The 10,509-nt window shown below is 47.6% G+C and overlaps 1 long non-coding RNA gene across 1 annotated transcript; it reads left to right on the plus strand.

Annotated features, from left to right (window-relative positions):
- Window positions 1–1,070: 1,070 nt before the first annotated feature.
- On the plus strand, window positions 1,071–8,469 carry LOC308459175. The gene is made up of 4 exons (XR_013977850.1): window positions 1,071–1,225; window positions 4,373–5,078; window positions 6,299–6,520; window positions 7,136–8,469. It is a non-coding gene; the product is annotated as an uncharacterized lncRNA (long non-coding RNA).
- Window positions 8,470–10,509: the final 2,040 nt, after the last annotated feature.

Below are 10,509 nucleotides of genomic sequence, written 5' to 3' on the forward strand. Positions count from 1 at the left end.
AGCAGAGTGCATGGCTTGTGATGAATGATGTGCGTTCACCTCCACCTGAAAGCAACCAGGCAAGCGATAGATTCCCTATCTGATACTCCTGCAGGAGAGGGGGAGAGTTATAGCCAGTATGGAGGACTTGCTTCCATCTAAGACCCCCCACCCCTTTAGCTGAAAATGACCCGCAGAGCATCATTTCCTGGCGGAGATAATGGGGCCTGTCGTCTTCAAACTATTGTATGTGTCTCCATGCATTATTGTGATGAGATGTTGGTTTAATTCTTCCATTTGGGACTTAATATATTTCATGAGGGGGACACGGGTGGCGCTGTGGGTAAAAGCCTCAGTGCCTAGGACTTGCCGATCGAAAGGTCGGCGGTTCGAATCCCCGCGGCGGGGTGCACTCCCGTTGCTCGGTCCCAGCGCCTGCCAACCTAGCAGTTTGAAAGCACCCCCGGGTGCAAGTAGATTAATAGGGACCGCTTACTGGCGAGAAGGTAAACGGCGTTTCCGTGTGCTGCGCTGGCTCGCCAGATGCAGCTTGTCACGCTGGCCATGTGACCCGGAAGTGTCTCCGGACAGCGCTGGCCCCCGGCCTCTTAAGTGATATGGGCGCACAACCCTAGAGTTGGAGACGACTGGCCCGTACGGGCAGGGGTACCTTTACCTTTACCTTTATATTTCATGAGGGCTACTTAAAAGGTAAAGGTAAAGGGACCCCTCCCTGACCATTAGGTCCAATCGTGACCGACTCTGGGGTTGCGGCGCTCATCTTGCTTTACTGGTTGAGGGAGCCGGCGTACAGCTTCCGGGTCATGTGGCCAACATGACTAAGCTGCTTCTGGCGAACCAGAGCAGTGCACGGAAACACCGTTTACCTTCCTGCCGGAGCGGTACCTATTTATCTACTTGCACTTTGACATACTTTTGAACTGCTAGGTTGGCAGGAGCTGGGACCGAGCAATGGGAGTTCACTCCGTAATGGGGGTTCGAACCGCCGACCTTCTGATTGGCAAGTCCTAGGCTCTGTGGTTTAACCCATAGCGCCACCCGTATCCCTTGAGGGCTACTTGCCTGATGAAAAATCTAAATAGTCGGGAATGAGACAGTTCTGGGCAAACCTGGCAACAGTTGCCAGGGGAACCAGAACATTGCAAAAGTGGCAGTTGGGGCAGTTGGGCCGGAGAAGGAGAAGAGGAGGAATGGTTGTGGCGATGAGGAAGAAGGAGGTGGTGTTGTGAGTTTGTGAAGTACATCCTGGGTGGGGTGGGGGTGGGAAGACTGGGATCAGGTTCTGGGAGTGGTTGTGGTGGAAGCAGGTCGAATGGGATGGTTGTTAGGTGCAGGGAAAGATCCAGCAGACTGTGACACCAAGGAGAAGGATTTATTTTATTTTTATTGTATTTTATTGCATTTTATATCCCACCTTTTCCCATCCTACCCTCCTAGCGGTGCAGAAATAATAATAATAATAAAAACTAAGCAGGGTTCCTCATGTTTTGTTTGTCACAGTCCGTTTCACGGGCAATCGAAGTCCTTGCTGGGGACGTTGGGACCGGGGGCAAGATGGCGGGGTGGGAGCAGGAACGGGAGTCCAGAAGCCAGGAGTCAGAAATCCAAGAGTCCGAGGGTCAGAGAGCCGGGAGTCAAGAAGCCAAGGGTCTGAGGGTCAGGAAGCAAGGAGTCACAAAGTCAGGAGTCTGAGGATCAAGAAGCAAGGAGTTGCGAAGTCAGGGGTCCGAGGATCTAGAAGCAAGGAGTCAGGAAGTCAAGGGTCCATGGATCAAGAAGCAAGGAGTCAAACGCAGCAAGGCAGGGAACGTGTTGCTGTGGCAAAGAGCCAAAGGGAAAATGCTGACCTTATATCCCTTCCCAGCTCTTGCCACCAGGTGCTGTGAGTTACCAATCAGCCTCACCTGTGAGGCCGTGCCTTGCCTCTTCAGAACAAACTTAGGAAGGCCCCAGTCCTGTAGAGTTCTATTGGTCACAGGACTTGGCTCCTGCACTCACACCTGACATTGTATCTCCAAGGAGGTCAAGATACTATACATGGTTCTCCTCCTCATCACTGAATCCCCATAACAGTCCTGTGAGGCAGATCAGGCTGAGAGGCAGTGACTGGCCTAAGGTCACCCACTGAGCTTTGTAGCTGAGTGGAGATTTGAAATCTGGACTCTCAGGTCCTAGTCCAACACTAGAGAAAGATTTAGGAGTTCGGGCGCACTGGACATGAAGCCTTGGAGAAGCCGCCACAACTGTGATGTAGAATGGAAGGCGGGGGTTGCTGAATTTTGGCATTGCAGAGGGCGCTGGCGAAATTTGATACCCCAAAGTCCACCACTGCCAACCCTCAAACCACTGTCCCACACTGGCTCCACGTTGCCACAGAGGAGCACCCAGGGACCATTGCAGAACCATACAGGACCAGGCTGTAGAAATAGAATGCAACACTGGTTCATTTTTCCCAGAAGGGATGCAGTCTTGTAAGGAGGCTATATGTGGGGAAAAGGTTATCCCTTCCATCACTGGTAATAAGAGTTGTGTCAGGAGGGGGTGGCATAGCTGCCTGGTTGGCAGCCCCAGGAACTGCCCAGAAGGTGATCCCGGTGGACCAGAAATGAGAGGGCACAGACATAGGGCAGGGGGTGCTGGTGAATGCACCTGGGAGAAAGATAAAGGGGTGGCTAAGATGTGATGCCCATGCCAGCCAAAGATGGAGACCATCCCCCAGTCGCACTGTGCTGGGCCTGAGGGTTAAACTGAGCAACACGGTCCAGATCTGGTCCCAAATCCAAGGGTTCTATGAGGAGTCAGTCCAACAGGGCCAAGGCAGGGCACGAGGCAGGAAACCAGGCACGGTCAGGCACAGGATCTCAGGCAGGTTCTAGCAAACAGCAATGTTGCTCCCGCAACCTGGGGCAGGGTCTGACAGCCTTTTATCTTTGTCGGGGTAGCGGCCAGTCCTGATCCCCCAGTGACTCACCTCCCTGTTTTGCCCAAAGGCGAGCACTCCTCCTGCGAGTACTCAGGTCTCTCCTTCTCTCAGGCCTTAGTCTCTGCAGCTCGGGAGACGTCGGTGGGTTACTAGACCCAGGGGCCACCTCAGCCTCCCTTGACCCAACTGGTAGTGGAGCAGCTGTAAGTGATGGCCCAGCTGAAGGCAACGAGGTCATCCCTGCATCTGGAGCCAGGAAAGGCTCAGGCCCCTGACTCGGCCCAGCTGGTGCTTGTTGCAGGGGAACCTGTGCAGACTGGGGCTCTTCAGGATCAGGCCCCAGACTAGGTTCAGATGCCGCCTGAGGCAAAGGATCCAGTGCGGACTGAGACTCCTCTGGTTCCGAGTCCAAGCCCAAGTCCCAGGCCATCACACCCACATACAGAATCCACGTGATGGGACAAAAATGGACCTGAGGGCAGCAGACTAGGCGTCAGGCTTCGGGGAATCGGATCTGCCCCTCCCCCTCCCCCGTGGCAGTAAACAAGCAGAACAAACAAAAGGAGCATTCTTACCGGTTAGATTCTTTAATAATCACAATCAGAGACAAAGAAAGGAATGCATCTCTCTCTCGAAATCGCGGTTGCTCCCAGTAAAGGCTCACCCCCTCCATCCCCATTAATTTACACCACTCCTACGTTGGGTAATCTGAGTTTGTTGCCACTGAGCCCTCTGTTCATTCACTCTCAAAGCCCGTCTAGTCTTAGGCGAAGGGGGCTAGGAATGCTTTCCAAGGACACGGAATCTGCCAACTGTCTCTCTCTCTTCTAGCTGTTCCTCACCCAGTATTTCCCAGCTTTCCCCCTTTGGACCATGCCCCTCTGCAAACCACTGTTCTAAATCTATATTGCCCTTGGGAAGGTTCAAGAGAAGGGGCAGCGGCCCCCACCATTCCTCCTCAGTCCAGCCCCTGGCACTAGGTGCCCTAAAGAAGGCTCACTTAGATGAATCAGGGAACATTCCTGTTGGGAAGGGTGGGAGAGGATATTGACAAGAATGACCAGAAACTGTTCTTATACGCAACAACAGCAGCGAGGTTATTGCTGGCTCAGGTGTGGAAACAGCAAAAATTGCCTACAATAGAAGAATGGCAGTACAAGGTTATGGAGTATGCAGAAATAGGCAAACTAACAGCAAAAATTTGACATCAGGGTGACGAAACATATCAAAAAGAATGGGGAAAATTTATGTTCTATATAGAGGAGACGATGTGAAATAAACCAGGAGAACTGAAATAAACCTCATAACGGGAAAACACAAGAAATTTATTGGATAATAATATCAAAATGAATTAAAAATGTTTATTAGGACTATTGTTGAACAATATTTGTAAATGAATATAGACAGACAACAAGAATTGTATATATAGAAAGATTTATTTGTTTACAGACATTTTATGGAAAAAATTTGAAGAAGAACAATTATATATAAAATGGACAAAGACAATGCGAAAAGTTAAAGACGACATAAAAAAGCCGGAAGAAGGAAGGAGGGAAGTCAGCTTGGGAGAGCAAGAACAAATGTGAAATATAATGTATGTGTATGTATAGTATGTAACTAAAAATTCAATAATGATCATCTTAAAAAGTAAATAAATAAATAAATAAATAGATGAATCAGGGAAATTGCCGGGGGGGGGGGACCACAGTGCCCCCTGGCAACTACAACCTAAGATATCTGTCTCACTCTGTCTAACGGTAGGGATGACTCTGCGGATACCTTCCTCTTGTGTGCTTTGGATACAAAAGAGCCCACCTTCTGAGCATAAAGGATTCTTTGCTCAGGAGCATTTTCTGTCTAAGAGACTCCCTAAGGAGTAGGTACTGGCAAACCCCATGTGTTTCTCGATTGAGGGAACTCTAGCAATGGGTCCCAGTTCACAAGTCCCTCTATATAGCAAAATATGCCTTGATCTCTGTTTTTCATCACTCTCTAGATCAGAAGGGCCATAGCTCAGTGATAGAGCATCTGATTTGCATGCAGAAGGTCTCAGGTTCAATCCCCAACATCTCCAACTGGGACAAGACTCCTTGTCTGAAATCCTGGAGGGCTGCTGCCTGTCAGAACAGACAATACTGAACTGGATGGACCCATGGTCTGACTCAGGATAAAAAAGCTTCCTCTGAAGGTCCTCCACATTGCTCAAGGCCCACAACCTTCAATGACATACCAGTTTATAATAATAATAATAATAATAATAATAATAATAATAATAATAATATTATTATTATTATTATTATTATTATTAATACCCCGCCCATCTGGCTGGGCTTCCCCAGCCACTCTGGGCGGCTTCCAAAAAAAATATTAAAATACAGTAATGCATCAAACATTAAAAGCGTCCCTAAACAGGGCTGCCCTCAGATGTCTTCTAAAAGTCTGGTAGTTGTGGTTCTCTTTGACATCTGGTGGGAGGGCGTTCCACAGGGAGGGCGCCACTACCAAGAAGGCCCTCTGCCTGGTTCCCTGTAACTTGGCTTCTCGCAGTGAGGGAATCGCCAGAAGGCCCTCGGAGCTGGACCTCAGTGTCCGGGTAGAACGATGGGGGTGGAGACGCTCCTTCAGATAAACTGGACCAAGGCCGTTTAGGGCTTTAAAGGTCAGCACCAACACTTCAAATTGTGCTCGGAAATGTACTGGGAGCCAATGTAGGTCTTTCAAGACCAGTGTTATATGGGCTCGGCGGCCGCTCCCAGTCACCAGTCTGGCTGCCACATTCAGGATTAGTTGTAGTTTCTGGGTCACCTTCAAAGGTAGCCCCACGTAGAGTGCATTGCAGTAGTCCAAGCGGGAGATAACCAGTTTAACATCATTATTTGCCAATTTCTGTATATGGTCCGTGAAGCGGAACAAATTCCAAATAGAGTCATCCTCTCAAAGCTGACATTCTGCCATGATAAGAACTCCTTAGCTAATACGCAGAATGAGGGCCAGACGGCCTATGAACTGCATACCTAAAATAATCCTCAGCCACCGCCAGGGGGAAATGGATGCTAAACCCGTTGCAAAAGATATGGATTTCTGTCTTATTATTTATACAGCACCATCAGGACACATTGAATTTTACAGTGTTCAAGATGGCACGTATCTGCTGCAGGATGCTGCCTGACCCTGGAAGGGCTTTCTCCACGTGACTTGATCTCACCAAATTGGCCCAAATCACTTTGGGTTTGGGCCAAATCCTGTGGGTGGTCTTACATTTCAGTGCCTCTTTCTCCCAATATACACATTTCAAAATGCAATTTCACCCAACGTAAACATGTTTTCCAAAGCGATTCCCCCCAGTTGATGCATTTTATACCTTGTTTTCAGCAGTATATGCCTTTGTATGCGGACCTCACCCTTGTACACACCGACCGGCTGCAAAATTCAGAGAAGTGCAACCTTCAAAAGGTGGATGTGCTGTGGTTCTTGTACTGTTTCAGAAAGTCGGCTCAATACATTTTGGCGCCTGAGGCAAAGCCCAAGATCTATAGTGGGACCTGCTGGCTCTGTGTATTTTGCCCCCTGAGGCTGTCGCCTCACCTTTCCTGATGGGTGAGCCATACCTGGAATTAACTACATTTTCAGTAACATGCAACCTAAATTAAATTCCCCCCACAACCCTACTTATGAATGAATGAATGCAAATTGACTTAAAACAACTGGTTGGTCTGTCCCCTGAGGCTGTGTGGTTTGCCCAACTTTTCAGTTGCTTCAGCACAGTTCCATCTCGCCCCACCAATTAAAAATGCACGTGTGAATATTGTCCATTGATAAAACCCTGAAAATTCAGTCATCCTGATGCAATCATGTTTCTAATGCTTTACAGTCCTCTAAGAAGGTCAACAAGCATATAGATTGATTTGGTTGACATGGTGTACTTCAACTTTCAGAAAGCTTTTGTTTTTTTAATTTTTAATAAATGAAAATTATTTACAAAAATGCATATTAGGGGGGGAAATTGCTTGGGAAAATGTGTGCATTAGTCAACAGTGCATACAAAAACATGTTTGTTCAGAGAAACTCACACCTAAAATGTGAATGAATATTTGTGAAGATTATTTATGTGGCAGGGGGACACAAATGGCCGCAGAATCTGTAGAACTGAATTTAAGAATAGAAAAATGAGAAGCAGAGAGAAAAGAAATTGACGAATTATTCCTTCCCTAGGGCACCTCACCATTTGTAATTCTCTCCACCCCCTTGCAGCAAAAATAAAATATCACCTTTCCACCTAGCAGCTGATTCTGCCACCACCAAACAAATAGTCTGAACTTGTCTCTGCATTTATCCATCTCATAAGGATAGAGATGACACCTCGTTGGACCTCACTGGACAGAGGGGATGAGTTGTGAGAAAGTTCAGGAGACTGAAAATACGGACGAGGGAAGTGTGAAGCCTCAGTATTCTCCTGACAAATGGATGTAGGCAGAGGCAAAGTTCGGCGTGCTGTTTACTGAAGTAGGCAAGAGGGAGGAAAATGCATTTCAATTGGTCAATTTAGCTGTAACATGTTGGCTTCAAACCATCTCATTTTTCTCTTAATATACACACACAGACTTTTCATTTCAGCACTTAAGAAAGATCAAGGACTCGTGAAGCCGGGCTCTTAGGAGCTGATGCACAAATGAAAACTGTCTCACTGAAGCCATTTCTGACCTTGTGTATTTATAGGAGGCCAGGCAACATGCCCTTTCTAGCCACATTTTTGAAAACCTTGCTTGGCTTACGATGCTGGGAAGGCACAGCGGAGCAACACTGCTTTTGGTAATCAGATTTGATGTTGCCAGCATGGATGGCAGCAAATTGCAATGGGACTCTCAGTTGGGAAATCTGTGGAGATACAGGCAAGGCCCCCCCAAAAGAGTTACATAGTCCCAGGTCAAGGAATTGTGCTAGCCTTGGGAGAACACTGTACTCCCCACATGCTTTGAACAACAAAAGCCACTCTATGGGGTTCAGGATTGACAGAAAGCATTTTTAACTTTGTTGTTGTTGTTTAGTCATGCCCGACTCTTCATGACCCCATGGACCAGAGCACGCGAGGCACTCCTGTCTTCCACTGCCTCCAGCAGTTTGGTCAAACTCATGTTGGTAGCTTCGAGAACACTGTCCAACCATCTCATCCTCTGTCGTCCCCTTCTCCTTGTGCCCTTCATCTTTCCCAGCATCAGGGTCTTTTCCAGGGAGTCTTCTCTTCTCATGAGGTGGCCAAAGTATTGGAGCCTCAGCTTCAGGATCTGTCCTTCCAGTGAACACTCAGGGCTGATTTCCTTCAGAATGGATAGGTTTGATCTTCTTGCAGTCCATGGGACTCTCAAGAGTCTCCTCCAGCACCATAATTCAAAAGCATCAATTCTTCGGCGATCAGCCTTCTTTATGGACCAGCTCTCACTTCCATACATCACTACTAGAGCCAGTGTGGTGTAGTAGTTAAGAGTGGTAAACTTGTAATCTGGTGAACCAGGTTCACTTCCCCGCTCCTCCACATGCAGCTGCTGGGTGACCTTGGGCTAGTCACACTTCTTTGAAGTCTCTGAGCCCCACTCACCTCACAGAGTGTTTGTTGTGGGGGAGGAAGGGCCGCTTTGAGACTCCTTCGGGTAGTGATAAAGCGGGATATCAAATCCAAACTCTTCGTCTTCTACTACTACTGGGAAAACCATAGCTTTAACTATATGGACCTTTGTCGGTAAGGTAATGTCTCTGCTTTTTAAGATGCTGTCTAGGTTTGTCATTGCTTTTCTCCCAAGAAGCAGGCATCTTTTCATTTTGTGACTGCTGTCACCATCTGCAGTGATCATGGAGCCCAAGAAAGTAAAATCTCTCACTGCCTCCATTTCTTCCCCTTCTATTTGCCAGGAGGTGATGGGACCAGTGGCCATGATATTAGTTTTTTTTTTTTTTTTACTTAGGGGTTCCCAAACCTGGCTCTCCAACTGTTTTTGGGACTACAACTCCCATCATCCCTAGCAAGCAGGACCAGTGGTCGGGGATGATGGGAATTGTAGTCCAAAAAGACTATCCTCTCTATTATATAGTCCTCTATGAAGAGCTGTCTGAAAACAACCCCTTCCTCATTTAATCCCCACAATAAACCCTGTGGGGTAGGTTAGGCTAAGAGGCTGCAGCTGGCCCAAGATCACCCAGTGAGCTTTGTTGCAAAGTGGGGATTCAAACCCTGGTCTCTCAGGTCCTAGTCTGAAACTCTGACCTCTGCACCATGCTTGCTCTGCTACTTTCACTATGAAGAAGAAGCAGCTGCCAAAATGATCATGGCAAATAACAATACATGATGTTCTTTGGGAAGGGAGAGAATTGGAGTCAAGGCCATGGGTAGAGCATAAATGTATTTTCTGGGATCATTTTCGACTGGATGAGGCTGCTTGTTCCAGTCCAATTGACTATTGATTGGCTGGGCTTTTAACAAAAGCCTGTATATTATTCACTTGGTTACTTCAAGAGGCAGAATGTCAGTAGCTGTCTAGGAAACAAGAGCAGCATGGTGATGTTCTCGTTACCAGGACACCAGCCAGCGCTGCAGGGGCCTATTTCCTAGCAAAAGTCATTACAGACCGACACTGGCAGCTGGAGTCTGAATAAGGGAAGGAGGGATGAAAAGCCAGTTTCTGCGGCTGCCTCTCTGACAAGGCAGGCTGGGGCAGAGTGTGTGTATATGTTTGTGTCCAAGGAAGATCGATGGAGAGGGTGAGGCAGTGGCATGCTTTGCCCAGAAGGGGGAGCCCGGGGCCAGACACCACCACTGGCTTTTATGATTGATGGTGTGTTTTTGTTTTTGACCATAAACCTCCTTGCGTTTCCTGGACCAGGGATAGGGAAGCTGTGGTCCTCCAGACATTGTCGTTCTACTCCCATCAGCAATCTCCCAGTCAGCATGCCCAATGGCTAGGGATGGTTGGAGCTGTAGCTCATTAACATCTGGAGGGCTGTAGGCCCTGTCTTAGAAAAAAGGCAGGATATCCATTTTGAAAATAAAGAAAGCAATCTCCTTTCCAGCTGAGTCTTGCACCGTTCTGCAAATGTCTTGCAGGTATCTTGCAGGTCTTCCAGTATTGAGCGAGGACCATCCGGGTCTGAGGCTGGGAACCTGCTCTTTTGCCTTTCTTTCTCCTTGATATATTTTGGAAATCAGCTGAAAGGTTGCGTTTTCAGAGAACTTTACCTGAAAGGTATTTCAAAATCTTTTCGTTAAATCCATAGGCTGAAAGGTTGCGTTTTCAGAGAGCTTTATCTGAACGGTATTTCGAAATCTTTTTGTTAAATCCACAGACTATACATACGGGCCCCACTCTGTGAACGTTTGCTACGCAAAAATTCACATTCAAACACAAGGAATTAGCACCCAAACCTTGTTCAGATTCAGATATCTGAACAGAGAGCATTTTGCCTCCCTGTTTGCATTTTCCAGGTTGGCTGAGGAATGGAGGGAGGGAGGGGAGCAATTGGACAAACCAGAGAGCATTTTTTCAGGGTTTTGCTTTCCTTAGGGTGTGTGTGTGTCAAAATTCCATGGTTGGGAACAC

This window comes from Podarcis pityusensis (genome assembly GCF_964106645.2).
Source record: "Podarcis pityusensis genome assembly, chromosome: 12".
Lineage (NCBI taxonomy): Eukaryota > Metazoa > Chordata > Lepidosauria > Squamata > Lacertidae > Podarcis > Podarcis pityusensis.